At 31.0% G+C, this 10,942-nt stretch overlaps 1 long non-coding RNA gene across 1 annotated transcript; it reads right to left on the bottom strand.

The window, feature by feature from the left end:
* Positions 1-5,131: 5,131 nt before the first annotated feature.
* On the bottom strand, positions 5,132-6,786 carry LOC100260277 (uncharacterized). The gene is made up of 3 exons (XR_787800.2): positions 6,575-6,786; positions 6,338-6,399; positions 5,132-5,458 (listed from the first exon to the last, which is right to left on the bottom strand). It is a non-coding gene; the product is annotated as an uncharacterized LOC100260277 (long non-coding RNA).
* Positions 6,787-10,942: the final 4,156 nt, after the last annotated feature.

Raw genomic sequence — 10,942 nt, 5'->3', positions numbered from 1 at the left:
TTTTATCTTTCATTTTAATTAAAAGCAAATACATAACTGAAAGCCATAAATTTATGATGCATTCGATAGTGATTTTAAAAAGTGTTTTAACTTTTTTTAATATTTGAAATTTTTTTTTCAAATATTAGAAATATCAAAAATATTTTTTAAAATCAATACTAAACATATTTAGACTGTATTTGAGAGTGATTTTAGAATGATAAAAAATTTCAAGTGTTATAAATATTAATAGCGTTTCCTAAAATTATTATCAAACGGACTCTTATAAATAATATTAAGATTATAAAATTTTTCCTAAAATGAATAGAATTATGTTTGACAATGTTTTTCGTAGTTAAAAATCAATTTTTTATTGATAAGTTTTTAAGAATTTTTTTTAAAATAAAATTACATTCACAACAAAGAAAATGATGAAGAAAAAACTTGTTATACATACACGTGGACATATATATGCATTTTAAAAAATATAATTTCTATTAATGCTTTAAAAAAAATCAATTATTTGGGTCAACTTAGGGTACAAAATGATTTAATATAGATATTACGACCAAATAATATAATGGATCAAGAAATAGTACCCCAAATAATATATCGCATCATAAAATAGTACATGTACAATTGGATCTTATGGCATTATATGATTTTTTATTTTATTTTTTTTGTGAGGTTGAGAATGACTTTGAAAAATATTAAAAGTACTTTCATAAAACACTTTCTTATAAAAACATTAGGTATTGAACGAATTTAATGTTCATTTGACAAAACATTCAAAAATTATTTTTAAAACTATTTATAATTTTTTTTTAAGAAATCTTTATTAAAGCATTTCAAATAAAAAATATTATTAAACATACTTTAAATCAATTTTTTGACATATAATATATTATGAAAAATACTGTAAACATATTTTTAAAATTTATATCCGAGTCCATTTTATAGTGTTTTTATAAAAAAAAATTATGTTTAGCAAAATTTAGAAATATGTTTTTAAAAAATTAAAAAATAACTTATAATATATTTTTAAAAAACACTTAATAAATTATTCTTTAAAAATGTTTTTGTTAGAAATAATTCAAATAAAAACGTTACAAAACGCATTCTTTAGTGTTCTCGGTTTTTAAACTGAAAAGTTGAAGATGTCAATCATTTTTCCAAATCTATGTAAAAACATTTTTAACTCCAAACTCTAAGAGGATCTTAAGATCATTGGAATGGATGATTGATTGGAAAAAGCAGCACCAAACAAAAATAAAATAAAATTAAAAAAAGGGAAAAATAATTGAGAATAGGAAGGCTGAAGGCATGGGTCATGGGTCATGGAACAAAGTGTCAATTCTACCATCAAGTACATGCATGTGGAGATGTTGACTTGATATTTTTAGACACTGGACCCACTCTCTCTGCCATCACCACCCAACCTGCCTCCTTTGCTTACACCACTCTCTCTCACTGCCAACCACTCACCACCCATTTCCCTCATCACTCCCTTCCATTCAAAGTATTTCAAAATTTCAAATTTTAAATTTTAAATTAAAAAATTTTCATCAGAAGGATTAATTTTTCATATTTTCAACAATTGAATATTTAATACAAATATTAAATATATGAGATGAATACCCGGAAAAACTAATCCCAACCCTGAATTTAAATTTAAAAAAATTAAAAATTAAATCTAAATGAGCCGAAAATATATCAAATACTCATTCTTTGCCCTTAAATGGAGGGATAAATGGGAATAATAAAAATTGTTTTTATAATTTAAAATTGATTGAAAAGAGTGAACCTACAGTGAGGGAAATAGACATATGGGCAGTTGATTGATTAGGTCACCATATGAGGACACTGGGGTACCAATCTTTGACCATCCTGCACCAACAAGCTATTAATGGATTCCTGCCCTCCTTTTAATCCATTTCCATTTGAAAACGAACAATTTTTAAATCTGTTCAAAGGAGTAATGATTTTTTTTTGTTCCCAGATATTATATCTATGCAGGAGTGAAGTAAAGTTTAGCATTATCAAATTTTAAAATCAAGTTCTGACAAATTCAAGTTGAAGGTTTCTTTAATAAGTTTCTAAAAATTATTTTCAAAAAAAAATTTAAGGTCATGGTGTAAGCAATTTTAGTGGAGACTACTTTTGGAAGAAAAACACTATAAACAAGATTTTAATTTTTTTAAAAATGGTTTTTAAATTTTATTAAATACCTAATTTAAAAAAGAAAAAAAAAACTTTTTAGGATAAAATTACCTTTTTAAAAACACTACCAATCAAAATCTAATAATAAAAATAACAATAGGAAGAATTCAAGAAAAATGATTAGGATTGGTTGTGCTTGTTCTTTTTCTCTTAGAAATTCCAGTAACAAATGAACCCTAGTCAAATATGATCCAGAACAAACCAGCAACTTGTTCGGCATATTTAAAAATTTGATACCAGTTTTTTAATTACTTTTAGAAAGAAAATCTTGTCTATGAAGTATTCTTCTTGGCTTATTTGCTATGAAGATATTATAAACTATACTAACCCAAAAAATTTAAAAATATTTTTTATATTTTCAATTATTGTTAAGAATATTTCATAAAAACTTGAAAATAACCCATTTTTCAAAAGAAATTCTAAATAAAGGAAAAAACATTGTGCAAATGGGCTTTAACTATTACCAACTATTTAAATTTTATTCGATCGTCGAGATAAACCCCCACTCATAATAAGAATTTGAAGTCTAGAAAAGGAGTCACTTTCCATTCAATACAAGTGGGAGAAAACGTAATATGTGAAAGAGAAAATGACGCAGGAGTTGAAAAGCAAAGATTATGTTGGTTGGTGGAACAAAACCCTTCTCCTGTATGTATCTGTTGAAGACTAATTGGGTAGTTTTAGGTTCAACTTTGTTTTTTTTAATTAAACCAGAGTGTTGTTTTGACTCTGAAGCTTCACTTTACATCTGGGGCCTAATCCCAAAAGTGACTTGTTCTAGTTCCCAAGGAACTGATTAATTTAACCTTTTCTCTAACAAGCAAATTAATTTAATATGCATGAGACTTTGTTTGTCTTCTTAAATAGTTTTATTAAGGGTCTTAATATGATCACTAATTGGTACCACTAATCAGGAGGTGTCGTGTTCAACCCAGTCCCACCTCAAGCTCATCGCTTAATACCTAGTGTTTCATTACTTGGTACTTTCATTGTTTCAGCTCTTAGTCCCATTGATTTATTTGTGATCACATAGACCCAAATAGTCAGGATTAAGAGGAGTTTGTTCCGGTACCCAATCATTACCATAGATTTTTCCTATTAATCGTCATATTAAAGAGCCTAAGTGAGATACAGGCCTCAGCCCACTCAACAGGCCCATGATAAAACCCTAACCAAGCAGGTAAACAGAATTCAAAACTAGAAGGTCAGTGTTCAGCAAAGCCACACATGAGTTGCAAAAACTCCATAAATAATTATAATCACCAGAAAGCTTCCTATATTGGGTTCAACCACCAACCAATTTTCTTTGAAGATCCCTTGTTTCCAGCCTTTCTCCAGTGTTATCCTGCACTTTATAACCATCTTGAATTGTCTCACCAGGTTTTCTCAGGCTTTCTCCCTGCTAGTCTGATTTGTCCTAGTTCCTCAAAATCCTTAACATCCATGACACTTGATCTTCCAAAAGAAAAAAATAGTTGGGATTGTTACATAAAATCTCCCCCAGCTGCTAGAAAAGATTCAAACCGTATGCTATACCTGCTTCAACCTTGATATAATCCCCCACGTTTTATTAAGCTCTGAGCTATATTTAGACTAGGTAGAAGAGAAATTCTCATTCTCACTCAAAACCTGTGACAATTTCTGTTGGTACTACTATATCAGACATGCATGCCTACAAACTTATTCAAAGAGAATGAAGATATTTAACTATTAATTATAAAGCACTGCTTTGCAAAATAATATGAAGAGATAATAGCCTGAAAAATGCAACAAAGACAGAATTCTCTTCTAAACTATCATGTCCTACTTTAGATGATTCATACAAAACCATAAACAATAGTTTAACACATTTAAGGGTGATAAAAACTAATCGATAAAAGGAGATAAATCTGTTACTTGTGCCTACACCTCATGCCAAGGCACCATAAGAAAAATTTAGGTCTGCTGAATCAGATTCCCTGACCATGCAGTATAAAGTGACTTGCTTGATTTCAAAAGTTTCAACTTTATAACTTTTTCCCTTGATGGCTCTAGCATAAGCTAGAAACAAAGGCATACTTCCTCCTACTGGTATAGAACTTCTTGATGGACTTGCACAGCTTAGAATAACTCAAACTGCCTGACTACCAACTCTGGGCATTGGAGATGAGATCTATCAAAATCAAAGAGTTAATTCCAATTTTGTGCTGCTATTCCACCAAGATTTTGAAGTCTTTCCAACCAAAATATTTTTCAAAATAGCAATGCTCCAAAAGCAAAAATTTGCTCTTTTAAAACATTACAACAAATCTACAGTGTCTTATTTAGGATTAGGGAGTAAGGAAATCCCTTTCCAGGAGATTTCTGCAGCAAGGAATTCCCCAGTCACCTACTTTGCCTCAAATGTTCATTTAATGTCCTTAAGTTGAACCCTTCCTCCCAATCATACACTCTAAAAGCTTACCCCTTTTATTCTTGTGGGGATTTTACATCTTCAAAAGTTAAGAGCCATGCCACCTACATTCAGTGTCATTCCTAGATCAATACAGCAATTGGCAAAATGAGAGTTGACCCTTATCTAATTCTAGCTCCATGAGATCCAGTCTTGGAAGCAGACATAGTGCATGCCCCCTCCACTCCCACAGCACCACTTGCTGAGTTTAACATTTCTGAAAGGTACCTAACTAGTGTGGGCATTAAGAGTTGAGCTTGGGTAACCATCCATTGGCCAAAAATTTTCGGTTCATAATATTTTAATTTCTTTTACACTGAATGATGTTTTGCACCTACATGGCTGAACATGGGCACTCTGGAGTCTAAACTAGATTCAAAATGACTGTCGTTATCAATCTTATTTGTCCACTAAAATCCTGCTGTTGAACTGCTTAGGACTAAATGCATGACACTAATCAAAACAGGACCAGATACATAGAAAGCAAAAGAACAGGAGACATAAACAATCCACAATTTCCATATAATATCGAAATTTTTTTTCATAAAAGCAAACAAAAATATGATTGTGGAAACAGGAAAGATAAACTCTCCCATCTCCCTTCTAAATTAAAAACCCATAAATTGAAAAAACATGCATATCCACTACAAAGCGATTTCACCTAACTTTTTAGCACAACCACCTTCACATTCTATTTGAACCTTATTTCTCAATCTCCATGGCCTGAGCAGCTTTAGCTTTTGCCAAGGCAGTCAATTTGGTCTTCACCTTTCTCTTCCCAACTTGAAAACCACCTGCACCCTTCTTTTTCTTGCTCCTAGTATCAACCTTAGCACATAAAATGGCCCAGGGGAAAATTTTCAGCACTCACAACAACCAACCAAATTTGAAAGATAACAATTTACAAATTTGTCTACCCAAGTGCTTCCTTTGGCATTAATCTTATCACACAAAATAATCTTCACATTCAAACCAAATTGATAATTATTGCCAAACAATTTAATAACACAGTATAATTTAGTCTCTAACCATCTATTTGTAATAGAAATATTTGGGACTTGTTTGGCAATGTCTTCAAAAACAGTTCTCAATTGTTTCTAGGAACAAAATTCTATTTGAGAACTTAGATATGAAAAATAGTTTTCTCAACTTATTTTCCATTAAGATATTGTGCATTTATGTACAATGCAAAAACTCTTAAAATATTCTCTATATTTCCACTTGTTTTGTAGAACACTGTACAAAAAACATTTGAAAACACCTTAAATCTATTATAGAAAACAATATGTTTTCAGAACAATTTCTTAAAAACTGTTTTTAATAATATATATATATATATATATATATATATATATATATATATATATATCAAACCTGTCTTTCTAGCTAGAGAAGTTCTCTGTTCTATAGAACAGAAAACTGTTTTCAAGATCAGTTTCCAACCAGGCTTCATTTAGATACTACTAGACTCAATCAGGTGCAACCTTTATTAGATCCGGAATGATGAAGAGGAAAAACCTATGATTTGACCACTTATTTTCTTTCCTTTTCCTACATTTTCTCATCAACCAAACAAAGCCCAAGAATTTTCCATAACTTGAACACAGAAATTTACAAAAATAAGGCAACTTCTTCTGAAAACCAAAATAAAAAATAAAAAATGAAATGGGCAATAAATTATCCAAGAGACTTCAGAGAGAGAATTACTTTCATCTTATTCTTCTTCGCCGAAAGCTTCATCGTCTTCTTTTCTTTCTCTTGTTTCTCTCCTAAGCAAAAAGTCAAAAAACAATAGTAAGTGCATCGTTTTGTTACAAATTCCCAAGCACTTTTTTCAGATTTTGAAATAAATTTCAGCTCTTAATAAGCAAAAAGAAATAACTGCTTTCCATCAAAAAATCCAAAAAACCAAAAATGTGAAACTACAGAGGAATGGAGCTTTACTTCGAAGGTCGAATTCATACTGCTTTTTTCTGCGAGCTAAATTATTCTTCTTCGACATTTTCTCTCACTTTATTCCCACCAAATCTACTGATTTGCCTCTTGGGTCTCTTCTTCGAAAGGGTCGGAAGGCTCAAACCCTAACCCTAGAAAGGTTTGAAACTTTGGCCCTTTTTCTTTTGGGCCTTTAAGTTTTGTTTATTCTAGTATCTGCCCCAACTTGTCTTCTCGGCAAATGAATTTACCACGTGGCACGTGATTATGGCTGAGCATTTTCCCATGTCATCCCCAAAATAACAAAATCATCCTTTACAACGTATTCTTTACCAATTTCAATTTCAATTCAAGCATTTCTTGATATCCGTCTCTGAAAAATATTTGTCATCCAAAATGAGGATGAGGAAAGAAGCGGGTATTTGCTTTTATAGAAGGTGTTTATTTTTTTGGTTTTTATTAAAAATAATTTGTTTTTAGAATTTAAATTATTTGTTTTTCTACTTTTTCATGACTTATTATAAAATTTTTATTAAATAGAAAAAACCAAAATGGTGGTGTTTGTTTTTTTACTTAATTCTAAATAGAATCTTAATGCTTAATAGTGTTAAATATTAGATTATTTGTTTTTATAGTATTTTATTTTCATTAAGGCGGTGTTTGTTTTTTTACTTAATTCTAAATAAAACCTTAAATATTAGGCTATTTATTTTTGTGGTATTTTATTTCTATTAAGTATTAAAAAGTAAAAAAAATCAATATGTTATTTTTTCTATTTATAAAAAACTACATATTTTAGTTTTTTCTATTTAGTAAAAAGTTTATAATAAGTCATGAAAAAGTAGAAAAAAAAACAACTTAAATTCTAAAATTAAATTGCTTTCAGGTATTAAAAAGTAAAAAAAAAATCAATATATTATTTTTTCTATCTAGAAAAAAGCTACATATTTTGGCTTTTTCTATATTTTAGTTTTTTCTATTTAGTAAAAAGTTTATAATAAGTCATAAAAAAATAGAAAAACAAACAACCTAAATTCTGAAAATAAATTGCTTTCAGCAAAAACAAAAAAAAACAAACACCACTGTGGACCCCGCATTTCGGCTCATGCGTTTCCCACTCGGTGGCGAGCTCGATTTTTAATTTGAAAAATTGATTTATATTGATTATGAAAATGACTTGGAGTCGCCACTTATTTTTGTTTTATTTTTAAAGGGTAAACAAAATAAGAAAGAAAAACCTAAGTGTGACTCCTTATTTTGGAAAAGGTGGAAAAGGTGGTCTGTGAAAAACCGGATCGGGTTCGGGGGTCAGGTTACTTATCAGGAAGGTACGGTAAAAAACCGTAGCACCCTTCTAAGTCCCTAAAAACGGGTCTCTACTAATAAAATAAAGCAATCATGGCAATTGATGAGGAAATCAATGAATACTCCGAGTGATCATGCACACGTAAAAAAAAATCGAGACATGCATAGACGACGATTAGAGGGAAAATGGGTACATACCTGGGCAACAAGTCACCATGCGCTATCAATAGAGAGGGTTAGTACACCATATAGAGCACAAAACATATCATATGCATCACTAAACAGGGACTAAAATTGTTCGAAGGAAAATTAGGTTTTTTGAAATTCAATTGAGAATCAGAATCTTAGAGATTATTTGAAATTTGGATTCTTAGGAATTAGATGTGAGAATGAGAACTTTTAGAAATTAATTTTGAAAGAAAATGGGGATTTTGAATAATTATTTGAAAGTTCGGGATTTTTAAGAAAAACTAAGTTACAAAAATTGGGATTATGGGAGTTAAATTTTGAAAGGGATCAGAATCGTAAGTTATTTGAGACGTAGAAATTATGAAAGTTGATGTATAAAAATTGGAGGTCTTGGAAATCATTCGAAGGTAGGATTTATAGAAATAATGAATAAGACGATAGTGATAATGATAATAGTAAGTAGCGGGATAAATACGGGAATTGGAGCATGGGAAACTGAAAATTAAGTTTGGAGATAGGACAATTGGAATTTCAAATAGCTAAATTTAGAAATTGGAATTTTGCAGAATTAGACTTTAATGATTGAGATTTTTAAGAGAAATAAATGGGTAAGTATGGAGTAATGTTACTAATTAATCAAAACGATATTTGGACGGATGAATAGTGAATAGTGGGATTTTGAGAATTAGGTTTGAAAGTCGGACCTCTGAATAATTGAACTCTAATTATTGGAATTTTTAGAAGAAAGAAATAAGTAAACGTGGAACTTATGATAACGATAACAAAGATGATATTTAAATGAATAAAAGTGAATGGTGGAATTTTTTTAGTCTAAAGGTTAAATTTGGAAATCCGATTTTGAATAATTGAATTTTAATGATTGAAATAAATGAATAAATAAATGTGGAATGATGATACTAATTAACAAAAATAATGTTTGAATGAATAATAAAAGAGAAGATTAGTGGAATTCTTTTTAATTGAGAATTTGAATTAGGGCGTTGGATTTTTAAAGGATATGACTTTGAATAAATAGGCAAGTATGGGATTATAATACTAATTGACGAGAATAAATATTTAGGCGAATAATGATGGATAGTAGAATTTTTAGGATTTGAAGTTTTGATTCAGAAATTGGATTTTTGAAGAATTGGACCTTATATAAATAAATAGATATGGAGCAAGAATCCTAATTAACCAAAATAACATTTTAGATGAATGATGAAATTTCTGAGATTGAAAATTGAATTAAGACATGGGGTTTTCAGAAGATTTGACTTTGAATAGATGCGGAATAATGATTCTAATTGATGAGGATAAAATTTGGACGAATTGTAGAATTTTTAGGATTGAAAAATTGAATTAAGACGAGATTTTTGAAGAACTAGGTTTTAAATAAATAGATGAATATAGGATAATAATCTTGATTGATAAAAATAAGATTTAAACGGATTATCGAAAGATTAAATTAAAGCATGGGATTTTCTTGATGGATTAGACTTTGAATGACTAATAAATACGGGATAAAGATTCGATTTATGAAAATATGAATTAAACGAATTATTAAAAAATTAAGTCAAGGCGTGGGATTTTCGAAGAATTGGAATTAGATTTTAATGAATAGGATTTTTAAAAGATGATAAATCTATACATACGAAATAATAATAATAATTAACAATCATAATATTTAAATGGGTGAAATAGAATAGCATAAATTTTGGGATTGAAAATTAAGTTTGGACCTAGGATTTTTGAAGAATTAGAATTAGTCTTGAACACATGAGATTTTATTTTTAAAAAGAAATAAATAAGTAAATATTAGAATAGTATTAATAATTAAATAACGATGATATTTACTCGAATCGAAAAATGGGAAGTGGAATTTTTAAGTAACGATTGGAATTTTCAAAAGAAATAAATAACGAAACAAGGAATAATGATAATAATGACGAAATTAATAATAATAAAGAGTAAATAAATAGATATGAAAGGTAGAATTTTGAAAAAACTTATTTGAAGGGGGAAATTTTGGACTTGAAAATTCTAAGGATAAGATTATAGAGTTATGGAAATTAGGTTTCTGAAAATCAATTTTTAGAGTATGTGGGCTTTGAGGATGGGTCAAGAAAGAAGGCCACGTGAAATAGAATCATGCTAGTGGGCTTGGGTACAACTAGTGCCGCATTTAGAGGCTCAACATGGCCCATACTGAGGTAATGGACCTTGACCGATGCCTAAAGGTGACTGCTGGGCCACCTGAGTGAGGCAATGACTACTGAAATGGACTATATGGCAGCATATTGGTGGGCAACCATGGCTTGCTTGGTAAGGGCTAAAAAGCCGACTGCTGCTGACCTCAAACACGGGCCTAAGAAGGGCGCTTCTAAGGGGATTGCTAAGGAGGATTGAACTTAGGGGCGCATATGCATAGGCTGCTGCTGCATCCTCCCACCGAAAGGCCTTTGCAGCTGGAGATGGGGAGGGCTGCACCTACAGACAGCGGCGTCGGTGTGGATCTCAGCGATGGAGAGACGATCAATCTGGAGAGGCGCGGGCTTTCGTGATTCATCCAACGCTTCAACGTGACAACGAATGAGATTCTATGATGAGGATTGAAGCGAAGGTGATGAAAATTCAGCTGGCGAAGTGGATTGAGGAGGAAACAGATGACTGGAGCTCGCGTGATGCCGCACTACTCAGGTTCGGGCATAGACGCGTGAAATGGTGAGGCGGTGGCCTGGTGCCAGGCTGTTACCGGTATGAGGAAAATTTTCTGGCGAGGGTGTGGACACCGCACGGCTCGACTGGATGAACGGGACGATGAGAGGATGACAGGCTTGCTAATGAACCCGATGCAGGGAAGGCTTGGAAGGTATTGGCATG

Source organism: Vitis vinifera, chromosome 15, assembly GCF_030704535.1.
Source record: "Vitis vinifera cultivar Pinot Noir 40024 chromosome 15, ASM3070453v1".
Classification (NCBI taxonomy): domain Eukaryota; kingdom Viridiplantae; phylum Streptophyta; class Magnoliopsida; order Vitales; family Vitaceae; genus Vitis; species Vitis vinifera.
Note: the sequence above shows the minus strand (reverse complement) of the source record. Positions and strands in the feature narration are given on the sequence as shown.